At 37.8% G+C, this 13318-nt stretch overlaps 1 pseudogene; it reads right to left on the bottom strand.

Annotated features, from left to right (window-relative positions):
- Window positions 1–1901: 1901 nt before the first annotated feature.
- On the bottom strand, window positions 1902–3497 carry LOC129670892 (ATP-dependent RNA helicase DDX18-like; annotated as a pseudogene).
- Between the last annotated feature and the right edge of the window lie 9821 nt (window positions 3498–13318).

Below are 13318 nucleotides of genomic sequence, written 5' to 3' on the forward strand. Positions count from 1 at the left end.
CCCATTACTATGTAACCCACTTGGACACTGAACTGCCATGGGCTACATCTAGAGGGCCTCTGACAGCCAGAAGAAAACAGGAAACAACCTTGGAACCTGCCACAGAGGGCCTCTGAAAGCCTCTGCAGTATAGACTGTCAAAGCAGATGCTGAGCCTGATGGCCAACTGATGGGCAGAGTGAATGGAATTTTATGTAAGAAGTGGGAAATAGTAAGAGCTGGAGGGGATGGGAACTCCACAAGGAGAGCAACAGAACAAGATAATTTGAACACAGGGAACTTCCCAGAGACTCATACTCCAACCAAGAATTATTGGTGGAGATAAGCAAGGACTATTTCTAACAGGAACTCAATGGCTGGCTCTTTGACCTCTTCACCCCCCAAAGGGAGGAGCAGTCCTGTTAGGCCACAGAAGGGGGCTTTGCAGCCAGGCCTGAAGATACCTGATAAAACAGGATCAGATGAATCAGATCAGATAAAACAGTCCCCATCAGTGGACTTGGAAAGGGGCAGGGTGGAGATGAGGGAGGGAGGGTGGGATTGGGAGGTTATGAGGGAGCTGGATATAGCTGGGATACAGAGTTAATAAAATGTAACGGATAAGAAAAAAAATAAAATTAAAAAAAATGGTTCATTATTTCTTTTCAAAAAATGGATAGGAAAAGCAAAGGTATTCTTAATGCTTTCTTTTTACATGGTATGGTCTCATCTGCATTGCCAGATGGCTTCAATCAGACATAAAGTTTTTCTATTGGCATCAGTTTTGGCTTGGAAAATATTATGTTGATTTGTTTTCTAATGACAGAAAGGTGATAGATCTGAATGAGAAGTGAGGTTGGGAGTAGGAAAGGGAGGGACACCCATAATCAAAATGTATTACATCCTTGTTGGATGGCTAACCCACATCCACACCTTCAAAACTGGCTTCACCATACTGTCCAATCAAGGCACAAGGCCCTCTTTCTCAATTGTAATTTCTACAGCCTGTGAGGAGCTGTGTGAGCTCTACTACTCTTATACCATCAGGCTGGCTCACCCATGCTTTCCCTATGAAGGCCAGCTCTACTGTGTTACCCAGGCACTGCTTAAAGGGCCCACTCACTTGGGGGAAAGGCATCATCCCAGTACCTATAACAACTCACAGTATGAGTGGCTGGTCCACCTCTCCTGCACTCTAGCCCTAGGGCCTACTCTCTTGCACTGCCTCCATTCAGGCCAACTCTACTGTGCTACCCAGGCAAGGTGCATGGTCCACTTTTCCTAATGAAGATTTGTAGACAGGGGGATATCCTGTGGGAAACACAGCTTTCAAGATGAGATGTTTTCTATCTTTGTGTTTCTTTGTTGTTTGTATGTGTGAGTGTGTGTGTGTGTGTGTGTGTGTGTGTGTGTGTGTGTGTGTGTTTGGATAGAGGTTGCAAGGTAAAAGAGTAGATATGAGGGGATGGGTAATTGAGTGGGACTGGGATAGACTGTGTGAGACTCACAAAAAAATCAATAAAAGTTTAAATGATATTTGTATTGTATAAAAATTTATTACATACATTTTCTCTTTGTGTCAAATTTAAAGCTTTATGAACTTGGACTTAATTAAAAATCTTTAAAACTTGAATTTATCACAATTGAAATTTATTTCACATTTAATACATTACACATTTATGCCAATAAGAAAACTATTAGAGTATCAGATTGTTTTCAAACATTTCCCAACACCACTGTTATAATTCACTAAAATAAATATTATGAGTCATTAAAGTTTTACTTATTTTGTTTTATGGAAATATTTTAAAATAAAATATTATGGTCATAGTAAAGACAAAAAGACTCTAAAGGTAATGAAAGTTCCCATTCTAAAGAGATGGGAGAAATTAGAACAAAGTCAGTACAGGAAGGGCTATCCCTCAGTGAGAAAAGTGCCTGTGGTCAGCTGGCTTCTTGCTGATGGGTTTAAAAATCTTGGATTTTTCTGCTTTCTTTGTTATCTGGTACCCAAATCCACAGCAGTCTTCTCTATTCTTAATATTGCCCTCATGGCTGTTCACATTCAGATCAATGAAAGGAGAGACCTTAAAATTAAAATACAGAGTGACCTGGGGCACAAAAAAGTTGTTCACACTGAAGATCTGCTTGAGATAGTGGAAGTCATATGCAGGTAAGTAGGACTTATTTGCTTCCTGGGCAGACTTGTGGAGGAAGTAGTTCTTTGTGATAAGCTTTTCCAGTTGAGACTGAATATCAGAAATTTTAGACCAGGAAAAGTCAAGTTGATTCAATGAAATCTTGTACTGCTTCAAGTAATGAAGAAAACCCTTCAGGGTACAGGATGAGCAGGGCATGCCCTCTTCTGTGCAGGCCCCTGGCTGTTCTATCCATAGGATGTATGTATAAGAACTGTACATAAACCCTGAAATATTCTATATGTGGTCTAGGAGCTAGCCTAGGGTGGCCAAGATGATGTTGATCCCATTGATGAGATTCTCTTGTTCAGCAGACCTGCTACTGCCATCCATGAACAGCCCATATGTATGAACATGGCGTATCTTCAGTTTCTTAAGAACACCAAAGTTCTACATGGCCAGTTCTCTGGTAGGGGAGAGATTAAGGAGAATCCTATTCCATTCCTGGGCATGAACTTCAATTTGATAATGATTTTGATTACAAGGAAGAGGAAAGCGATTTTTTTTCTACTTTTTTTTTCCTGTTTTTGCAGCTGCCAGAAGCTCCCTGCCTTCCAGAAGTGGCCTGATACTTTTATGCAGGATCTCCGTCATGTGCTTGAAGACCATTTCTTCTATAGCCTACAGAGTGTTCTCATTGACCAGATTAGACAAGGAAGCAAAAGAAGCATCATCAAGAGCACCTGTCAGTCCTAGGGACAGGCTGGGCACTTCTCTATCATTTGACTTCTCCCCACTGTCTTCTGTTTCCTCATGAGTGTCTGTGTTTGCTTCTGTCTTTGCTTTTTTGGTGTCAAGTCTATCATCAACTGTCATTTTCCTCTTCCTCCTTCTCTTCCCCCTCCTCCTCTTTCCTCTTTCTTTCTTTCTTTCTTTCTTTCTTTCTTTCTTTCTTTCTTTCTTTCTTTCTTTCTTTCTTTCTTTCTTTCTTTCCTTCTCTCTTTCTTTCTTCATTTATTTCTTCATTTCTTCCTTTCTTCCTTTCTTATTAGGTTCTGAACCAGGAGATTGTGTTGCTGCTGCTTCTCTATTGGTTAAATTGTTAAGTTTGATGGGTTATCTTTTAACTTTTGCATTTTCCATTGTCTCTTCAGGCATGCTTCTAATTTGTGCTTCTGCTTAGCCCACATTCACAGAGTGCTTCAGGGATTTTTTTTTTTTAACTTTTAAAACTTTTACTGTTTCTTCTGGCATATCTCCATTTCAAGGTTGTGTTAGGCTCCTGTCCGATGCTTCTTGCAACTTCAGTTTCCTCTGCTGCAGCTTGGCATTCTGTTTCTCGATTTTCTTTCACAGGAGTTTCATCTGTAAGTACTCCATGTTGTAGGGCAGTCTGTAATGAGCAGTCAGTGCATATGTGCCAAGGTTTACTTATTATAATCACTTTTTATCCTATATATTATTAGTTTGGGAAGAAACATATATTTCTTTCAAGTTCTCAACATTTTGAAGATTTCTTCTATCCTAAATAGAATTTACATGTTTAGCTTAGTATACTGTCTTGTAATCATTTTTGAATGTTTATTAATATAATGGGGAAGTTACCCTCAAATTGTTTTCTCTCTGTTCAGTTCAGAAAGTATTAGAAACTGCAAGCTCATTAACCATCACAGTGGATATGGCTGGTTATTTATTTCTAAACAAACTACTACAGTATAAGAAATATAGCCAGTACAAGAAAATTTTAAAAAAAAATCAACATCTTAAGGGAACTTTTACATTTCCCAAAAGTTTCATGTGATTTCCATGCTGTTATGTATTATTCATATAGCTTTCTTGCTATTGAAATTACCTGTTCTCTTCAGAAGGTCTTAAAACACTTGGCAAGCAAGTCTATGGAAAAGTTAGTTGAAGTTCTTATCCTAGTTCATCCACATGTAGATAAAGTGAAAAAAAAAGCATATTTTTATAATTTTCTTTGTACAAAAATAAGCAAACATGACTTAGATTTGCCAATGGTGAGACTGAAAACAAAGTGTTTTTGTCTTAGGTTTTTCCTTTAAAATTAAAAAAAAACAATCAAAATTGCATATTTTATTCTTATTTAATAGACTCTGCATAATGGCTAAATAAAATATTATTGACTGAAAATTTCAGAGTATGATGTTTGTTGCTTGCACTGAATGAAGCCCCAGTTGGTAATGTAACTATTTGTATATATACATGTATACTATTTGTATACAAACATGTAACTTTATGTATACATAAAGATATTGTTTACTTTTGATGAAAAAGACTCAATTAAAATATAAACTAATAATATTTTGGCCTATCTTGATATAAAAAATTTAAACTATTTTATCAGAGATAAACTTCCTTGTATCTGAACAAATACAGTAATAGTATATAGTATGATATACTGTGACACTATTTCCAATGAGTATTGTTGTTCTACATTTGGTGGAAACTTGGAACTGGGCTTCCATTTAGACAATGGGGGGTCCGTTTCTCTTAGGTTCAGATAGAGAGCTTTAGGGTGAGGCCAATGTGATCGGCTGTGGTTTGGAATAGTTTTACATAAAGTGTTAAAATTTAGCTCTTTAAGAATGAGATTACTGGTGGCAGTGGAAACTCGGAGTTCCAAAGCTCTTGATTAAGTTGCTGTGCTAAGATTAGCAGTGGTGAGGGAGAAAGGCCGTGCCTGATAGGCATGCAGCGGAGACTTAGGCATGTCAAGGATCAGGCCCAGTGTGACAGAGGGCATGTCTGGCAAGACACTGTCTTGTGGCAGACAGATGATAAATTTCAGGTGGCTATGGTAGAAGGCTTAAGGGACCAGGTAACAAGCAACCAGCCAGCACATTTATTTTAAAATAAGGGATTAATAATACTTTGCGCAGTGGGAAGGATTTTGAGGGTGAATGTGTTTGATTCACTGGGGTCAGAAGGTCAAGGATACTTGGTTAGCCTGTAGTTGTACAGTGCCTCATTTTACCATGCAATAGCATGGTTCTATGACAAGAAGAACACAGTACTTAATTACCCTGTGTGTGAGAGAATCTCCAAGTACAATTGAAGGTCACTTCCTAAAATTAAGATCTCCTAAACAGGGTGGTAATTTAGAGGAATTTTCCCCTTGCTTGCTGGATTTTTTTTTTTTAATCAAGAAAAGGTCATGTCTGTAATCTGCCCTGAAGCCTTTGTGATTCCTTACAAGATCTAGGGTATCCAGATCAGGAGTTTGAGGGAGACTTTTAGAACTTTGCTGAGAAAAGAGAATCCACCTTCAGAGACCAAGCACAAACAAATGGCTAGGCAGAGATATCAGACTTCCATCTAAACCAAGCAAAGCTCCACACTTCCCTCCTCCACATCTCCTTTACTTTACAAAGGAGAAGCGTCATCACATATTTTTTTTCAGCTTCTAAGCTGGTAACTGCTTGCTATTGAACAAGAACACAGCTGGCAATGATCGTAGCAATATTGTTCATTTGCGGTTTTTTTTTTTTTAATTAGATGAGACAGGGTGCAAGCATTGAAATAAAAACAGAACATTATCCCATAGATAAATGGGTGGGGGTCAGGAGCATAAGGGATTACTGAACCAAATTAACTGCTTAGTGGGGTGGCATCTCTACAATAAGCAATATATTAACAATGATCTCAAGCAACATTTGATACAGCTACACAGACAAAGTAGTTTCCAACTCTCCTGTTTTGGAACAGGACCCCACAAGAGAGTTTAACTGTTGCTGGAGGATGTCCTTGTTTGGTTAAGCTAGTCTCAGATGTCCTGAGGTGTGTCAGGCCACTGGATGCTGTCATGGTCTGAGCAGGGGGAAGGCATGGGGTAGGAATATCTTGTCTCAATCTGGGGTGCTGAAGGTGCTAGTTTTTCAAAGCTAGTTTATTTGGGGGTTCCTGAAAGCTTATCATCTCCTCCAAACCCCAACCTCAGGTAGGGGAAAAAAAGGTTGGAAGGGAAAGGGAAAGTAGCATTTTTACTTCCTCCTGCAGGGTAGGCTCATAAGATTCTTTGGGGGAGGAGGGCAATGCCAATAACTTTTGTCAGTAAATTCAGAAGTCCAGGTAACCAGCAAACTTTCTTCCTCCACCTTCTCCAAGCTGCCACAACTTCTTCCTCTGGGCTATCATATTTATACCCCTCAGTGTCCTCAGAATTCAGCTAATTCCATCTGGTAAAGACCATGTTCTGTGCAAGACAATTAACACGTGTGGACAAACTAAAATCCCCCACTTAGGATTATAACAAAAACATGCTTACATATAATAAACCAAAATGTCTAAAAGAGGCTGTAGTAGCTTATTTTTCTTTATAGAGATATGTCTTTGAAATAATCACAAGGATTAAAGATCTCTGTCAGCAGGATATCTATTAAGAAGGTTGTTTTTTGTTGTTGTTATTTTAATTTTAATTAAATTTTATTTTTAATTACACTTTATTTACTTTGTATCACCGTTCTAGTAAATCCTCCCACCACATAATAATCAAAACAGTAAGTATACAGAACAAAGAAAAAATACTGAAAGCTGCAAGGGAAGAAGGTTGTTTTTTGAAAAAGTAATGTACAAGTTATTCCAGTAACAGTCTGATAGGCAGTGTATCATTCAGGCCTAGAAGAGAGGGGAACAGTTAGGGTGGGTGTTTGATTTGCTTCGGGGAGCCGGTGCTTTCTTGGGTACATTCTCAGTCAAGCATGAAACTCGAAGTACATAGTCTGGGTTTAGAAAAGAGTGACACACAGAGGGAATGGAGCTCACAGTATATTCAAAACACAAAATGTGTATTTTAATGATTCATAAGTAAATTATTCTTTACCCATATATTAAAGCAGAATACAATATCTAGAATATATAAATAAAATCAACAACTCAAAAATAATGAAAATAATAAAATAAGAAATCAGAAGGAATCAACAAATAAATGAATTAGGCTTTCTGAACACTTGCTGCTATTCCAGGGGTTATAAGTCCAGTTCCCAGTATTCCCTTCACCATGTCATTCACTGCTTATAATTCCATTTCACTGAAATTCTACACCCTCTTTTGGCCTCTGAGGGTAAACACTAAACACAGACACACACACAAACACACACACAGTATATTCTCACACATATACATAAACTTAAATAAAAATAAATCTTTAATTAGTGATTAATGAAAGGGCCCAACTCATTGTGTATGGGGCCATCTCTGGGTTGGTTTCAGGGTTTTATATAAAGCATGCATCTCAATGAGAGTTCCTGGGACCAAGGATCATCCAGCCTCCAGCCCAAAGCCTTACAAAGCCTTACCTACATTCCTGAGTTCTGCTGGAATGGATCCTACAACAATTTAGATACCACCCCCACCTCAATACCCTGCCTGGAGTTGTAACTTAGGCACAACCAGCAGAAGAAAACTGCAGGGTATTCCCCGAATTTCAGACTCATACCAACAGCTCTACCTGCCTTCCTAAAGAAGCCTGCAGGGGAATCAGGGACATATAATTCCAGCCTATGTTCCAAGGTTCTTCCAGTCTTCCTGAAGAGAGCTCTCAGGTCATTGGATCTACCTAGCTTCCAGTTTCCAGGCTCTACCTGCCTTCCCAAAAAGTCCTGTGAGCACCAGAAACAATGAAACAACACCAGGAACAACCAGATGGTTAAAGGCTAGCATAATATCACAACCAAAAAAGCAGGGGCAATATAATACCACCAGGACCCAGATAACCTACTATAACAAGTCTTAGATATCCTAAAACAGCTGAAACACACACACACACACACAGTGACCTTAAATTTCTTCTTATGAAGATGGTAGCGTCCTTTAAAGAGGAAATAAATAAATTCCTTAACGAAATAGAGGAAAATACAAACAGGTAAAGGAAATTAATAAAATTGCTGAAGACCTCACAATAGAAATAGAAACAATAAATTAAACAAAACAAGGATCCTAGAGACAGAAAACTTAAGGAAGAAAACAGGAACTACAGACATAAGCATCACCAACATAACACAAGAAATGGAGGAAAGAATCTTAAGTATAGAAGATACAATTGAAGAAATAGACACATCAGTCAAAGATAATATTTAATCTAAAAAGTTCCTGACACAGAACATCTAAAAAATCAGAGACACTATGAAAAAACCAAAACTTAATATTAATAGAAAGAGAAGAAAGAAGATTCCAGGCTCCAAGACCCAGAAAATATTTTTTCAAAAATAATAGAAGAAAAATTCCCCAACCTAAAAAAAGATATTTTTATAAACATACAAGAAGCTTACAGAATAACAAATAGATTGGACGAGAAAAGAACATTCTACAGCCACATAATAATCAAAATACTAAATGTACAAAACAATGAAAGAAAATTAACAGCTGGAAAGGAAAAGCACCAAGTAACATATAAAGGCAAACCTATCAGAATTACATCTGACTTCTCAATGGAGACTCTAAAAGCAAGAGAGACCTGGGCACATGTCTTGCAGACACAAAGAGACCACAGATTTCATCCCAGACTACTAAACCCAGCAAAATTTTCAATCACCATAGAGGGGGAAAACAAGATATTCAATGATAAAACCAAATATAAACCAATATCTATACACACATCCAACCCTATAGAATCCAAGTATCCATCCTGTGGAATCCAAGCATACTAGGGAAAGCACAAGTAATAAATAACCTCACTTCAACAAAACCAAAAGAAGGGAATCACACACATACACACACACACTACAACCACAAACAAGAAAATAACAGGAAATAACAACTACTAGTCATTAATACCTCAACAACAATGAACTTAATTCCCCAGGAAAAAGACACACGTTAACAGAATGCATGCAAAAAACAGCGTCTATCATTCTGCTGCATAGAAGAAACACAGCTCAGCAATAAAAAAGGGCATTATCTCAGAATAAAATCCTAGAAAAGTTTTGTAAGCAAATGGACCTGTGAAGTAAGCTGGAGTAGCCATTTTAATTATAATAAAATAGACTTTCAACCAAAATTAATCAAAGAGATGGAGAAGGACACTTCCTACTCATCAAAGGAAAAATTCTGGGATCCAAGATGGCAGTGACCAGTGAGCACATTATCGAAGAGGCAGAGGATATGAAACTCAGGAATTGGTGAGTGGAGAGGCAGCTGAATCCAAAACAAAGACACCAAGGTTTCTGGGGAGAAAGGGGACAAACCCTGAACTTTGACCAATAGGATACAGGTCAACAGCAGACTTCTCCATGGACATCTTCTGGGAAGTAAATTCCTAGGCACTCTCCCTTTAATGGGATGGAGGCAGTGGCAGAGGCACTTCAGACAGCAGCAGAGGCAGTGGAGCTCCTAGCATAGAACATAGTGCTGGCTGTCCTAAGCACAGAACTCCCTGCTTGATATTTGAGACAGAGAACACTCAGTTCTCCAGGATTTCTCCATGACAGGCCTCACTTCTCCCTCCTTGGCGGAGGCAGAGACTACAGAAGCAGCCCATAATGTCTGCCACAGACCACAGAATGCAGAGTCCAGCATGCAGTGCTCACAGCCCTTAGTGCAGAGCACAGAGCCGGGGGTTCCACCAGGCCAACCAGGCCTGCAGATCCCGCCTTCCGCAAGGCATCTGTGCCTGCAGCCTCCTAGTTCTGCCAGTGTGGCTGGACTCCCAGGGGACCACACACAAGGCCCGAGGTTCTGCTGAAACATAGGGATTCTTGGGACCACATTATCAACACTGAAGCCCCTGCTCTGCGGGTATACCAATGAAGTCCATGCAATCAAATCCTGGAACCCAGAGAGATTTAAATACCAGAACAACAGTATGACAGGACTGTAGGCCACTTAGGTATTCAGGAAATCAGTGCAGGCATATTGCACCAGCAAACTGAGCCTCTTAAAAGTGCTACTGTACGCACCCCCTTTTGTGCTTGCTCCCTTCCCCCATATTTCAAGCACCTACACTCTCTAGCACTCTCTCCTTCAAGACACACTTCCACGTACACCCACATGCTTGCTCCCCCACAATTGTGATCCTGAGCCAGTGGCTCTTCCACCCTTAGGTACAACTGAAATACCAGTGTATGCTCTCAAACCAGTGGATCCCTCTCATCTTCCTGAAGAATACTCCAGACACCAGGGAAAGACGGAACCAGTATGAAGTACAGACTCCAGGAACAAAGAGTAAAGGTTACAGATAAGCAGATGGACAGAGATAAAGATAAGAATACACCCAACAAAAATCAGGATATCATAGCTCCACCAGCAAACCCCAAAATCAATGGATATTTTGATTCAGTGGAAAAACAGAAGAATGACTTTAAAGCTATGCTTATCCAGTTATAAGAGGAACATAAAGAGGAAATGAACAAATCTCTCAGAGAAATAGCCACACAAATGAGAGAAATAAAGAGGAAACAAACAAAGCTCTTAGGGAAATAGCCACACAAGTGGAGGCAAAGAAAGAAGAAATGAACGAAGCTCTCAAAGAAATCCACATACATAAAGCCAAACAAGTAGAGGAACAATTAGTGGCATATAGAGAGGAAACAAACAAACAAACAAACAAACAAACAAACAAAAAAAAAAACAGAAGCTGTCATAGAAAGACATTCAAACAGATGAAGGAAATGGTGCAAGGCATGAAAACACAAATAGAATCAATAAAGTAAACTCAAACAGAGAAAACCCTGGAGCTGGAGAACTTAGAGAAAAGATCAGGAACCACAAACATAAGCATCACAAATAGAATACAAGAGATTGAAGAGAATCTCAGTTGCTGATGATACACTAATAAAAAATGATAGTTCTCGCAAAGAAAATGTAAAATCAAAAAAGTCCCAAACACAATACTTCAAATAAAAAAAAGACATCATGAAAAGACAAAACCTAAGAATAATAAGAACTGATGAAAAAGAAGATTCACATGAGGGAGCGTGATACAGAGTTAATAAAATGTAACTAATAATAAAAATAAAAGAAAAAGAAGATTCAAGGCTTCAAGGTCAGGAAAATATTTTTAAAGAAATCGTAGAAGAAAATTTTCCCAACTGAAAGGAAGACATATCCATAAACATACAAGCGGCCTACAGAACACCAAATAGAATAGATCAGAAAAGAAACACTTCACTTCACATCATAGTCAAAACACTAAACCTACAGAACAAAGAAAAAATATTAAAGGAAACAAGGGAAAAAGGCCAAGTAACATATAAAGGTAAACTCTCCAATAAAAAGACACAGACTAAGAGAGTACTAACAGAAAGAGAATCTAAGATTATGCTGCATCCAAGAAAAACATCTCTGCAACAAAAAAGAACACTACTTCAGAGTAAAGGGCTGTAAAAATGTTTTTCAAGCAAATGGACCCAGAAAACAAGCTGGGGTAGCGATCCTAATATCTAGTAAAATAGACTTTCAACCAAAATTATTAAAAAATAAATAAATAAGGAAGAGCACTTCATTCTCATCAAAGAAAAAATCGACCAAGATGACATTACAAATCTGAACATCTATGACCCAAATACAAGAGAGCCTACATTTGTAAATGAAACATAATTAACGCTTACTTCCCACATCAATCCTAACACCTTAAAAGTGGGAGACATCAACACTCCACTCTCACCAAGGAACAAATTTTCCAAAAGAAGCTAAACAGGGAAATAGAGGCACTTACAGAAGTCCTAAATCAAATAGACCTAATAGATGTCTACAGAACTTTTCACCCAAATTCAAAAGAGTACACCTTCTTTTCAGCACCTCATGTAACCTTCTCCAAAATAGATTATATAGTTGGTCACAAAGCAAGCCTCAGCAGATATAAAAAGATTGAAATAATCCTTTGTATTCTATCTGACACCATGGACTAAAGCTGGACCTCAACAACAACAGAAATAGCAAAGAGCCTAAGTATACATGGAAACTGAACAACTCCCTACTCAATGACAGCTGGTTTAGGAAAGAAATAAAGAAAGAAATTAAAGACTTCCTAGAATCCAATGAAAATAAAGGAACAATATACCCAAACTTATGAGTCACAATGAAAGCAGTTGTAAGAGGAAAATTCATAGCACTAAGTGCCTTCAAGAAGAAATTTGAAACATCTTATACAAGCAACTTAATGGCCTACCTGAAAGTCTTAGAAAAAAAAAAAGAAGCAGACACACCCAAGAGGAGTAGACTGCTGGGAACCATCAAACTCAGGGCTGAAATCAATAAATTAGAATCAAATAAAACTATTGAAAGAAAAATTTTGAAATCAAAAGCTGGTTCTTTGAGGAAATCAATGAGGTAGGCAAACCCTTAACCAAACTAAATAAAAAGCAGAGAGAAACTAAACAAATCAGTAAAATCAGAAATGAAAATGGGGATATAACAACAGACACTGAGGAAATCCAAACAATCATTAGTCTTACTACAAAAGCCTATATGCCACAAAATTTGAAAATCTAAAGGAAATGGAGAAATTTCTTGAGAGATTCCATTTACGAAAATTAAATCAAGACCAGGTACAAAAAGTGAATAGTCCTATATCCCCCAAGGAAATAGAAGCAGTCATCAAAAGTCTCCCTTCCAAAAGAAACCAAGGGTCAAATGATTTCAGTGCAGAATTCTACCAGACCTTCAAAGAAGTCAAAATATCACTATTTGCAGATGATATGATAGTTTACATGAACAACTCCAAAAATTCATTCATCCAGAGAACTCTTTCAGCGGATAAACACCTTCCACAAAATGGCTGGATACAAAATTAACCGATATATATATATATATATATATATCAGATATATATATCAGATATATATATCAGATATATATATATCAGATATATATATATATATATATATATATATATATATATATATCAGAAACCCTCCTTGTGTGCCAACGACAAAGGTGTCAAGAAAGAAAATAAGGAAACAACACCCTTCATAATAGCCACCAATAACATAAAATACATTGGTGTGATTCTAACCAAGCAAGTGAAAGACATGTTTGAAAAAAAAAAACTTCAAGTTTCTGAAGAAAGAATTTGAAGAAAATGAAAAGATCTCCATTGCTCATGGCTCGGTAGGATTAACATATTGAAAATGGCTATCCTACCAAAAGCAATCTACAGATTCAATGCAATTCCCATCAAATTACCAACACAATTCTTTACAGAACTTGAAAGGACAATTCTCAATTTCCTATGGAAAAGCAAACAA

The sequence above is a fragment of the Psammomys obesus genome, unplaced genomic scaffold (genome assembly GCF_907164565.1).
Source record: "Psammomys obesus unplaced genomic scaffold, mPsaObe1.curated_primary_1811, whole genome shotgun sequence".
Taxonomy (NCBI): domain Eukaryota; kingdom Metazoa; phylum Chordata; class Mammalia; order Rodentia; family Muridae; genus Psammomys; species Psammomys obesus.